This window comes from Capricornis sumatraensis, chromosome 15, assembly GCF_032405125.1.
Source record: "Capricornis sumatraensis isolate serow.1 chromosome 15, serow.2, whole genome shotgun sequence".
NCBI classification, from domain to species: domain Eukaryota; kingdom Metazoa; phylum Chordata; class Mammalia; order Artiodactyla; family Bovidae; genus Capricornis; species Capricornis sumatraensis.
In genome coordinates, this window is record NC_091083.1 from 39,481,473 (window position 1) to 39,492,458 (window position 10,986).

Below are 10,986 nucleotides of genomic sequence, written 5' to 3' on the forward strand. Positions count from 1 at the left end.
AGTGTCTGAGTTACCAGTTAATTTATTTCTGTTGTCTTTTTCTGTTGGCTCTGTCTCTTGATATGTCTGATAATTTTTGGTTGAATATTGGATATCTTAGAAAACTGCAGTGTCGTAGTCTGTTGGGGTCCCACTGAAAGCTGGTCTGTTCAGTTCAGTTCAGTCGCTCAGTCGTGTCCGACTCTTTGTGACCCCATGAATCTCAGCACGCCAGGCCTCCCTGTCCATCACCAACTCCTGGAGTTCACCCAGACTCGCGTCCATCAAGTCCGTGATGCCATCCAGCCATCTCATCCTCAGTCGTCCCCTTCTCCTCCTGCTCCCAATCCCTCCCAGCATCAGAGTTTTTTTCCAATGAGTCAACTCTTCGCATGAGGTGGCCAAAGTACTGGAGTTTCAGCTTTAGCATCATTCCCTCCAAAGAAATCCCAGGGTTGATCTCCTTCAGAATGGACTGGTTGGATCTGCTTGTAGTCCAAGGGACTCTCAAGAGTCTTCTCCAACACCACAGTTCAAAAGCATCAATTCTTCGGCACTCAGCCTTCTTCACAGTCCAACTCTCACATCCATACATGACCACAGAAAAAACCATAGCCTTGACTAGACGGACCTTAGTCGGCAAAGTAATGTCTCTGCTTTTTAATATACTATCTAGGTTGATCATAACTTTCCTGCCAAGGAGTAAGCGTCTTTTAATTTCATGGCTGCAGTCACCATCTGCAGTGATTTTGGAGCCCCAAAAAATAAAGTCTGACACTGTTTCCACTGTTTCCCCATCTATTTCCCATGAGGTGATGGGACCAGATGCCATGATCTTCGTTTTCTGAATGTTGAGCTGTAAGTCAACTTTTTCACTCTCCTCTTTCACTTTCATCAAGAGGGTTTTTAGCTCCTCTGCACTTTCTGCCATAAGGGTGGTGTCATCTGCATATCTGAGGTTATTGATATTTCTCCCGGCAATCTTGATTCCAGCTTGTGTTTCTTCCAGTCCAGTGTTTCTCATGATGTACCCTGCATAGAAGTTAAATAAGCAGGGTGACAATATACAGCCTTGACGTACTCCTTTTCCTATTTGGAGCCAGTCTGTTGTTCCATGTCCAGTTCTAACTGTTGCTTCTTGACCTGCATACAGATTTCTCAAGAGGCAGGTTAGGTGCTCTGGTATTCTCATCTCTTTCAGAATTTTCCACAGTTTATTGTGATCCACACAGTCAAAGGCTTTGGCATAGTCAATAAAGCAGAAATAGATGTTTTTCTGGAACTCTCTTGCTTTTTCCATGATCCAGCGGATGTTGGCAATTTGATCTCTGGTTCCTCTGCCTTTTCGAAAACCAGCTTGAACATCAGGGAGTTCACGGTTCACATATTGCTGAAGCCTGGCTTGGAGAATTTTGAGCATTACTTTACTAGCGTGTGAGATGAGTCCAGTTGTGTGGTAGTTTGAGCATTCTTTGGCATTGCCTTTCTTTGGGATTGGAATGAAAACTGCCCTTTTCCAGTCCTGTGGCCACTGCTGAGGTTTCCAAATTTGCTGGCATATTGAGGGCAGCACTTTCACAGCATCATCTTTCAGGATTTGAAACAGCTCAACTGGAATTCCATCACCTCCACTAGCTTTGTTCATAGTGATGCTTTTTAAGGCCCACTTGACTTCACATTCCAAGATGTCTAGATTAGTGATCACATCATCATGACTATCTGTTTGTGAAGATCTTTTTTGTACAGTTCTTCTGTGTATTCTTGCTACCTCTTCTTAATATCTTCTGCTTCAGTTAGGTCCATTACCATTTCTGTCCTTTATCGAGCCCATCTTTGCATGAAATGTTCCCTTGGTATCTCTAATTTTCTTGAAGAGAGCTGGTGGGATTTAGTAATTCTCCTCTGCCTGGTGGGGCTCCAAACTCCAGTTTTTGTCAGATGAGATAGACTGTCTCTGCACAGCTTCTCAGTTCCTGAATTCTATTAACTTTTCATCCCTGTGGCTTGGTTTGCTAATGAACCAGTGAGTGCTTTGAGAAGAAAGGCAGCTCAGACTGCTCGATTTATTTCTTTGTGCTTTTCTTCTCACTGGAATTCTGGCCCCTCAAGTTCTAGTTGCCCTATTAGTTCTTGAAGTTACAATTTTTGTCTTCCCAGTCCAGTCACACTGACTGAGGCTCCTTTTAAAACTGTTTTTTTTTTTTTTAATAGTTTTAATTTTTTTTTTAACTTATTTTTTAAGCCCCGACTGTGCAACCTGTGGGATCTTAGTCCCGACCAGGGATCAAACCTGCACCCTCTGAATTCAAAGTGCAGAGTCTTAACCATTGGACTGCCAAGGAAGTCCTAATTCTTTTTTTTTTCAAACAATTGTCTTCTTCTTAACGTCTTTATTTGCACTTCTTACGAATTGGGAGAAAGCAGTGTTGGGTACATCTCAGTTTATGTACTCTTAAAGGGTACATCTCAAGATCCCTTTTCTCCAGGATCTTGGCCAAAGTGGGACTTCCCACTTTGCAAGGTGTGTTTGTTTTCTTTTTAGCTTTCAGATAGATTAAAAAAATGTTTATCCATGTTTTCTAGTTTTTTTTCTTATTATCCTTGTTTGGAATTAATTGTTAGGTAGAGCATAAACTGTTCTTTGTTAGTTTTTATAATTGTTACATTTATTTGTGCTTGACTTTTGAAATTGACAATTAGCCAAAGACTGATTTTGATGGAATTTTATGACTTTTTTAAAAAAGAAATAAAAATGTTTATTTCTCAAAACAGATAATTGAACCTAATTGAATTTCATTAAAGATTTCATAAAGCTTTCAAGCTTTATGAAAGTAATTTTCTCTGTCTTGATTACATATGAATGTAATTGTATAGTTTACTACTTTCTGAGAATTTTAATAAATGAAAATTTTATCTCTTTGTATTTTGCTTACTGTGAGACTATTTTAAAATTCTTAGATTGAAGATAAGCTAGAAATATTTTGAAAAATTGACATTTGCAAACTGTAAATACTGAAAATCCCTTAAAGTCCTCATATTGTAAATGATTTATATTAGGATATTTGTTTTCCCATCCTCATGAAAAACTTTTGAAGTTACGCCTGAAATAATAAACAAGATAAATATAGAAGGCTAAGACTTTGGCATTAATTAAATAACGTAATAAAAGATCATCTCACATTTGACCTTGCATACATACCTTGGTAATCCTTCTCTTTCTCAACCTAAATACCTCTTTGCATGGAAGGTTATTGCATGAAGCATTGGTACTAAGCAGACTGCCCTGGTATCTTTTTTTTTTTTTTGCTCTGGTATCTTAAAACACAGCATTCATCCTATGCGTCCTAGACTAGTAATTTTTCAAACGTTTGGAAAGGCAAAATAAGCAGAATTCTTTTTTGAGCTCAGTATAACCTTTAGGTTGAATTATGAAGCTAGTTACACAATTCGTTACTAAGACTGAAATCCACTATTATTTTTATAGAACTCTGAATTGCTTAATTTGCTGCCTGTCAAGGAAACTTTGAACACTATGTCAGAAACCAGTGAAGAAAAGAAAATTTAAAAATCATTTTACTTCTGGGTAATATTTTTAGTAGACTTATGAAAACAACATTTATATAGAAGAGTATGAAATCACAAGAAATTTCAAGATAAATCAACACAAGTTATGAATGAAGATTTACTAATAGAACTCCGTAGAACTCTTGGAGACACACAGTTGGAAGAACATTATTTGTACATACTACCAGCACACTGCGGGACTTGAAATATTCTTAATGATCAGTGAACAAATCAAAGGATATAAGATGCTGTAGAAACATTCACAAGTTTGTTCACTGATAGTACAGTGGCATTGATCAAAAGTATAAAGTTGTTTTGAAAAAAACTTTGTTTCAAGTTATTATTATTTTTATCCACAGAGAAGCTTTTATATAAAAGTTTGCTATAAGTCTGAATTCTTTATCAAGTGATATTGTTAAAAATAGTGAATCTAACAACATCCTAGCTGTCTTAAAGTTTACTTCTGGCCCTCCATCTTTCCCCACCCCCTTTTCTTGTCTTTATGCCAAGAAATGGAATCAGTATGCCAATGTCACTGTTTCATACTTCAGTGTCAGTAGACCCAAAGAAAGGTTTTGTCAAGAGTTTGAGTGTAAGAAGAATTAGTTTTTCTGTGTGTAGATGGTTCTCACTTTCTGGATTTGATTTTAAATGTATTACCTTGTGTGAGCAAAGTTTATTGTTGTTGAGGCTGTATCTGAAATATGAAGAGCTTATCTGTGCTTCATCAATGAGCTCAGAACCCAGTATAAGAAAGTTTGTTTACAGAAACAAGCTTATTAAAAAATCTGAGCAGATTTTCTTTGGATGTGTTGTATGAATTTTTAATGTAATATCTTCCCTAATACTTTGTATTTCAGTTTCCTGATCATAATTATAGGATATAAGGAGAGCATAGTTGATTTGTTTCCCCAAAAGCAGACATCCGGGCCCCAGAAAAATATTTCTAACCTGTGCCGTGACATGAAACATTGAACTGAATTTGCTGCTTTTTCATCCTTGGTGGCTCAGATGGTAAAGCATCTGCCTACAATGCAGGAGACCGGGGTTCGATCCCTGGGTCGGGAAGATCCCCTGGAGAAGGAAATGGCAACACACTCCAGTATTCATGCCTGGAAAATCCCATGGACCGAGGAGGCTGGTGGGCTACACAGTCCATGGGGTCGCAAAGAGTCCGACACAACTGAGTGACTTCACTGACTTCACTTTTTTTTAACACTGTGGAGGTGACTTCTAGGGGAGTCACTTAGTTCTTAATCTACTGTGGGTGTTTTTGGGCTAGAGTCCATCTGTGGAGCCTTGAACCTTCTACGGGATTGTGGAACATTTTGAAATGTATACAGTTTCTTGAGAACAATCTGTATCCTTGCAGTTGGTCAGGCTGACATGCCTCGGAAAACCTCCAGTCCTCACCTTAACCAGGTGTGGTCGCCCGGTAACCTTCGGGCATGTGTGTACTTGCTCATTTATTCACTCAGCATATATTAAAAAAAATTATTTATTTGGCTGTACCAGGTCTTAGTTACAGCAATCGGGATCTTTGACCTTTGTTGTGCCATGAGGGATCTAGTTCCCTGACCAGGGATCAAACCTGGGTCCCCTACATTGGAAGCATGGAGTCTTAGCCATCAGCATACATTTAATGAGCTTCTCTGTGCCAGGCATTGTGGAATAGAATTTATATTTCTTAAGAAATCTTTGATTTCTTGGAGAGGAAAATCAGATACTTAAACATAAATGTATTACATAAAATGATTGATTAAATAGGCCTTGAAACTGATGAGGGAATTGTGAAGTTTCGAAAGATGGCCGTAGTGTTAAACCTTCTGTTTTTAATTATATAAGAATTGAATAAGTACTTCAGTTCAGTTCAGTCACTCAGTTGTGTCCGACTGTTTGCGACCCCATGAACTGTAGCCCACCAGGCTCCTCAGTCCATGGGATTTTCCAGGCATGAATACTGGAGGCAGGCCTCCTTGTCCATCACCAACTCCTTGAGTTTACTCAAACACATGTCCATTGAGTCAGTGATGCCATCCATCCATCTCATCCTCTGTTATCCCCTTCTCCTCCTGCCTTCAATCTTTCCCAGCATCAGGGTCTTTTTCAGTGAGTCAGTTCTTCGCGTCAGGTGGCCAAGGTATTAGAGTTTCAGCTTCAGCATCAGTCCTTCCAATGAATATTCAGGACTGATTGCCTTTAGGATGGACTGGTTGAATAAGTTCTTAGAATCCTAAGAATTAGTAGGCTTTTCTTTAAAAGGTAACTTAGAACTCAGGATGCTGTGGGCATGTTAGTTGTAGAAATTGTCTGGAGGACCACAGTCCTGTGGTCTGGCTGCAGCATCTGCAGAGGTCTGTAGAAGTTGCGGGTGTCCTTGGATTGTCTGTGTCTCTTCTCGGTTCATCTTCAGCTGCCCACCACCCCCCGGGCCCTCGCCGCCACCTCCTGCCCCGGAGCCACCCCTGCCCTCTTGTCCCCTGTCCAGATGTTGTCGTTCATTCACTCCCTCTTCCCCACACTGTTCCCAGTCCTCATACCCATGGACCTTGGTCAGGCTCAATTCTGATGGCTGGGGTCTTCTATCAGTGCCAAATTATGTACAGAGTGACATTTCACTCATCCTGAAAGAAGTGACATTCCTGGGCAGGAGTGTCCTGTTTACTGTCTATTCCCTCTCCTCTCCTCCTTCCAGTGCTTCTCTACAGACTTTCTGGGATACATCTTAGTTTTATGCCCAGAAATGTTTCTGGTTGTTTAACCCACAGATATGACAGCATGCTGGTATTCTCTCTCTGGGTTGGGATGCTCTGGGATCAGAATTTTGTTAGCTGGTTAAAATCCACCAGGAACAAGCATTTCAACAATATATTTATAGAATTAAGAAAAAATGAGTTCCTACCTCTTTCCTACACATTTTTTCCCCCAGAATCTCTTTGCACTGAGTTTGAATGAGCCCCATAATTTGCAGATAAAAGGGGCGAGTGCTAAAAATTCAAGATTCTCCAGTTTCCATGTTGCAACAAGTTCATGTTTGTTGTTTGGGTGCAGATTCCTGCTGGAATCCTCCCCTCTCCCCCAGACCCCACCCCAGGTCTCCCACCCTTATTCAGTGGTTTTCAAACCTGCGGTACATAGCGATTTGTGGAGGCTTTGAGTGTGGACCCCTGACTTTTGTACAGGCTCCCCTGTGTACACATGCCACGGGCTGGCTTCCTGAGGTCTCCCTGGGCTGATTGCGTGTGCTGGGGTGGGACATGGGTCCCCAGCCTAAATGCACTGTCGATGCGTAAGACAGTAAGCTTGACCTTGCTTTTCCTTGGCCATTCCTGTGCTTGTGGCTGGAGACCCAGCTAAAGAAGAGGCAGCAGAATGACTCAGTCAGGTGCATTCTGCCCTAGATTTCACTCTGAGATAAATCTTTTTCATGGTTCTTTGCATAATACACATTATCTCCACCCAGGATAATTCCATTGAATAGGTTTTAAATAATTATCTCTAGTCTCATTTTTTATTTGCTAGTTCAGCTATAATCTAGGAATCCTTAGTATTTAAAAGGATAAGATCAGATATTCACTCAGGATAGTTCAGCACTGATGTATTTATTAGTTGTGTTCGCTGTGCATGAGTGCTAAGTGACTTTGTCTGAGTCTGCGCCACCCTATGGACTGTAGCCTGCCAGGCTCCTCTGTCCATGGGGTTCTCCAAATAAGGATACTGGAGTGGGTTGCCCTGCCCTCCTCCAGGGGATCTTCCTGACCCAGGGATTGAACCCACATCTCTTCCATCTCCTGCGTTGGCAGTCAGGTTCTTTACCACTAGTGCCACCTGGGAATAGCTTTGCAAAATTAGAATTTAAGGACATATGCCCAATGCTTTTAGGTAATCCCTCCCTCCCTGAGACATCTGTTACAACAATGTCATTGCTTTCCAGAGCAGTTCAGTTTGCTCAGTTGTGTCTGACTCTGTGTGACCCTATGGACTGCAGTACACCAGGCTTCCCTGTCCATCACCAACTCCCAGAGCTTGCTCAAACTCTTGTCCATTGAGTTGGTGATGCCATCCAACCATCTCATCCTCTGTTGTCCCCTTCTCCTCCTTTCCAGATGGTCACTTTTTATTTTATTGGGCCTGTTTTTTCCCCTTTCCTGTCTACAGCAATTTAATCCTCAGAGGTTAGGGTGAAGAAACACAACCCTTGAACCACAAGACAAGCAAGAAAGACAGCCCTTGAACTGCCAGACAAGTTTAGCAAGATTTTCAGAATCTGTATACCTTGGCTCCTTTGTGAAATTAATGGTTTTAGAAATGTTCTCAAGTGGTGGAAGTGAAGTGAAGTTGCTCAGTTGTATCCAACTCTTTGCGACCCCATGGACTGTAGCCCAACAGGCTCCTCCGTCCATGGGATTTTCCAGGCAAGAGTGCTAGAGTGGGTTGCCATTTCCTTCTGCAGAGGATCTTCCCAATCCAGGGATCGAACCTGGGTCTCCTGCATTGTAGGCAGATGCTTTACCGTCCGAGTCACAGGGAAGCCTCTCAAGTGGTTGAGGGCAGAGTAAAAAGAATCTTTCGGAGACATTGTCACAGTTTCTTCATCCAAAGAGATCACAGTGCAGTTGAAGACAGCCCAGACATAGGACTGGACGTAGCACAGGTCTCTCTTTTTAGCAACTGGGAAGTGATGTCTCAGTTGCGTGGACACAATTGCTTGGTTTGCTTTGTGTAACTGTTGGAAAAATTCTGAAATTGCAAAACCAGAACTGAGAATGGATTAGGAACTAACTAGTTTAGGAATCTATAGACCAGAAGACCCAAAGCAAAAGAAACTGCCAAGGTTTGAATGAAGAGGTAGAAGGGAGCAGGGGCCCCATGTGTTGGTGCAGATACACTGGAGTCAGGACACTGTGTGTTAAGAGTCTGATCCACGGTGATGCTGCGAGTGGAGCCGTAGCTGCAGTAACGATACTGTCCTTGCAAACGTGGACCTTTCCCCAGTGTACTTCAGTGTCACTTGATTGATCCATTGTTGCCTGCTTGTTTATTTTCTTAGATAAATTCCTACAAATAAGTCAAGTTGTTGGTTCAGAGGGTGTAGACATATTTAGAATTTTGGTGTATCATCATGTGGTTTCTTTCTTAAATAGGGAAAAAAAGGCATTCGTTCACATTACAGAAATATTGGATGTTTTCATTTTCAAATTTCTAATTTATCAGAAATATAATTTTTAGGGTTTGCTACAGAGCTGAAGTTGTGAAAGCTGCTTTTGTGACTATGACAAATTCTCCTTTTAAAAAGTGAAATTATGGCACCCTCTGCTGAATTTGAAAGGAATTGCTGAATGGTAATGTGCAGGTTTGATTAAGAAAACAAATAAATGTGCACTTTAGACTTTCTTGTCCCTTGTATGGTGATTTTTGTTACTGGTCATTATTAGGCAGTGTGATGATGGATGGTTGATTAAACCCATATTTTTTTGACTGTGAGGAGCATTTTTAAAAATTTATTGTTTAAACTTTTTGTTTTATATTGGAGCATAGCCAATTAACAATTTTGTGATAGTTTCAGGTGAACAGAAAAGGGACTCAGCTATACGTACACATGTATCCATTCTCCCCCAAACTCCCCTCCCATCCAGGCTGCCACATAACATTGAGCAGAATTCCCTGTGATGTACAGTAGGTCCTTGTTGGTTATCCATTTTAAGTATAGCAGAGTATACATGTCCCTCTCAAACTTGCTACCTATCCCTTCTCACCATTCTTCCCCAATGGCAGCCGTAAGTTTTTGCTCTAAGTCTGTGAGTCTGTTTCTGTCTTGTAAATAAGTTCATTTGTATCATTTCTTTTTAGATTCCACATAGAAAGGGTGTCACGATATTCCTCTTTCTCTGACTTCACTCAGTATGACAATCTCTATGTCTGTGTTGCTACAAATGGCATTATTTCATTCTTTGTAATGGCTGAGTAATATTCCATTGTATATATTAAACCCATAGTTTGATGTGGGCAGAAGATCTCGAGTGAGCAGGTTTATAGAGGCAGGAAATGATGGGGTGTGCAGAAAATTAGAGTGAGTCCATGTGGTGCTTTGCAATGAAAGAAACTGGTAAGAACAGAGGGCTGGTATCCTTTTTGGAATTTAAACTTTATCATGAACGTGCTGTTGAGTCATTGGATAGTTTTTTTTATGTTTTTTTTTTTCCAGCAGTAACCGGATTGTTTAATATCTTAGAGGATGCTGGCAGCAGTGGGCAGGAGGGTTGGAGGTGGGGACAGAGCAGCTGGAGAGTCAGGCATTTACTAAGTAGGGTCCCAGAGAGAGAGAAAGAGAACAAGAGAGAGACAGACAGAGTTCTGAGGAGCTGGGTAATATACTTGGTTTGTTTGTAAAGAAACTTCATCACAAAACTTCGAGCATACAGGGAGGTAGAAAGAGCAGTACAGTGAACACCACATGTCTGTCTTCTGTGATCCTCGTTCTTCTCTCTCTCCTTTCCCTTCCCCTCTTTCTCTCTCCTGGAGTATTTGAGAGTAAGCTGCAGATGTCTTTACTGGACATTCTCAGTACATCAGCAAGCATCTCTCCAGAATGACTTCATGGGAGAGATGTCCAGGGAGATAAAATCTGGAAAGTTTAGGATTTGAGGGTAAAGATGACAGGTTCTGTTATATCCTGTAAGAGGTGGCATGAGGGCACAAAGGCTTGGTTTAATGGTTAGTTTGTGCTTCTCTGGCATTTTCCGCTTTTCCTTTTGAGACACTGGGAGATGGATATATGGTGAACACTTAACATTTTACATAGAAACTTTCAAAAGTTTTTTTTTTCTTATCAGAAGAAATGTCAAGCATGCTCAGTGGTTGAAGAGGCCAGTGTTCTTGGCTGAGGCCATGGCCCAGGCCGCTTCTCCCAAGGAGGAGAGAGAGGTCACTGCAGAGGAGGGGGCCAGCCTTCCCCTCGAGGTGGAAGAAGAGCCAGGCCCTTGGATGGTGTGAGAAGGCAGGTGTGCACTAGTGCAAGCATCATCTGACCTGCCCATGAGGCAGACCGTGCACACACACCAGGCAGGCCCCTGGCACCTGCACAGGCTGCTTGCCTCGGGGTGGTGTAGAGTGGGGAGCCGGAAGTGCCAGTGGACACTGGGCATAAATGCTGACATTTGAAGATAGGAAATTTGCTGACTCTGGTCTAATAACTTTCACATCATGATGAGTGGGACTAGCAACTCTCCCTCCTTTGGGCAGGAAAACTAGGAAGGGGGTGGGCAGAGGCATATGATACCCACCCTGCTATCTATAAAATAGATAACTAATAAGGACCTGCTGTACAGCACAGAGAACTCTAGTCAATATTCTGTAATGGCCAAGAAGGAAAAGAATATAAAAAAAGCGAATATTTATCTATATATAACTGAATCACTTTGCTGTACCTGAAACTAACACAAC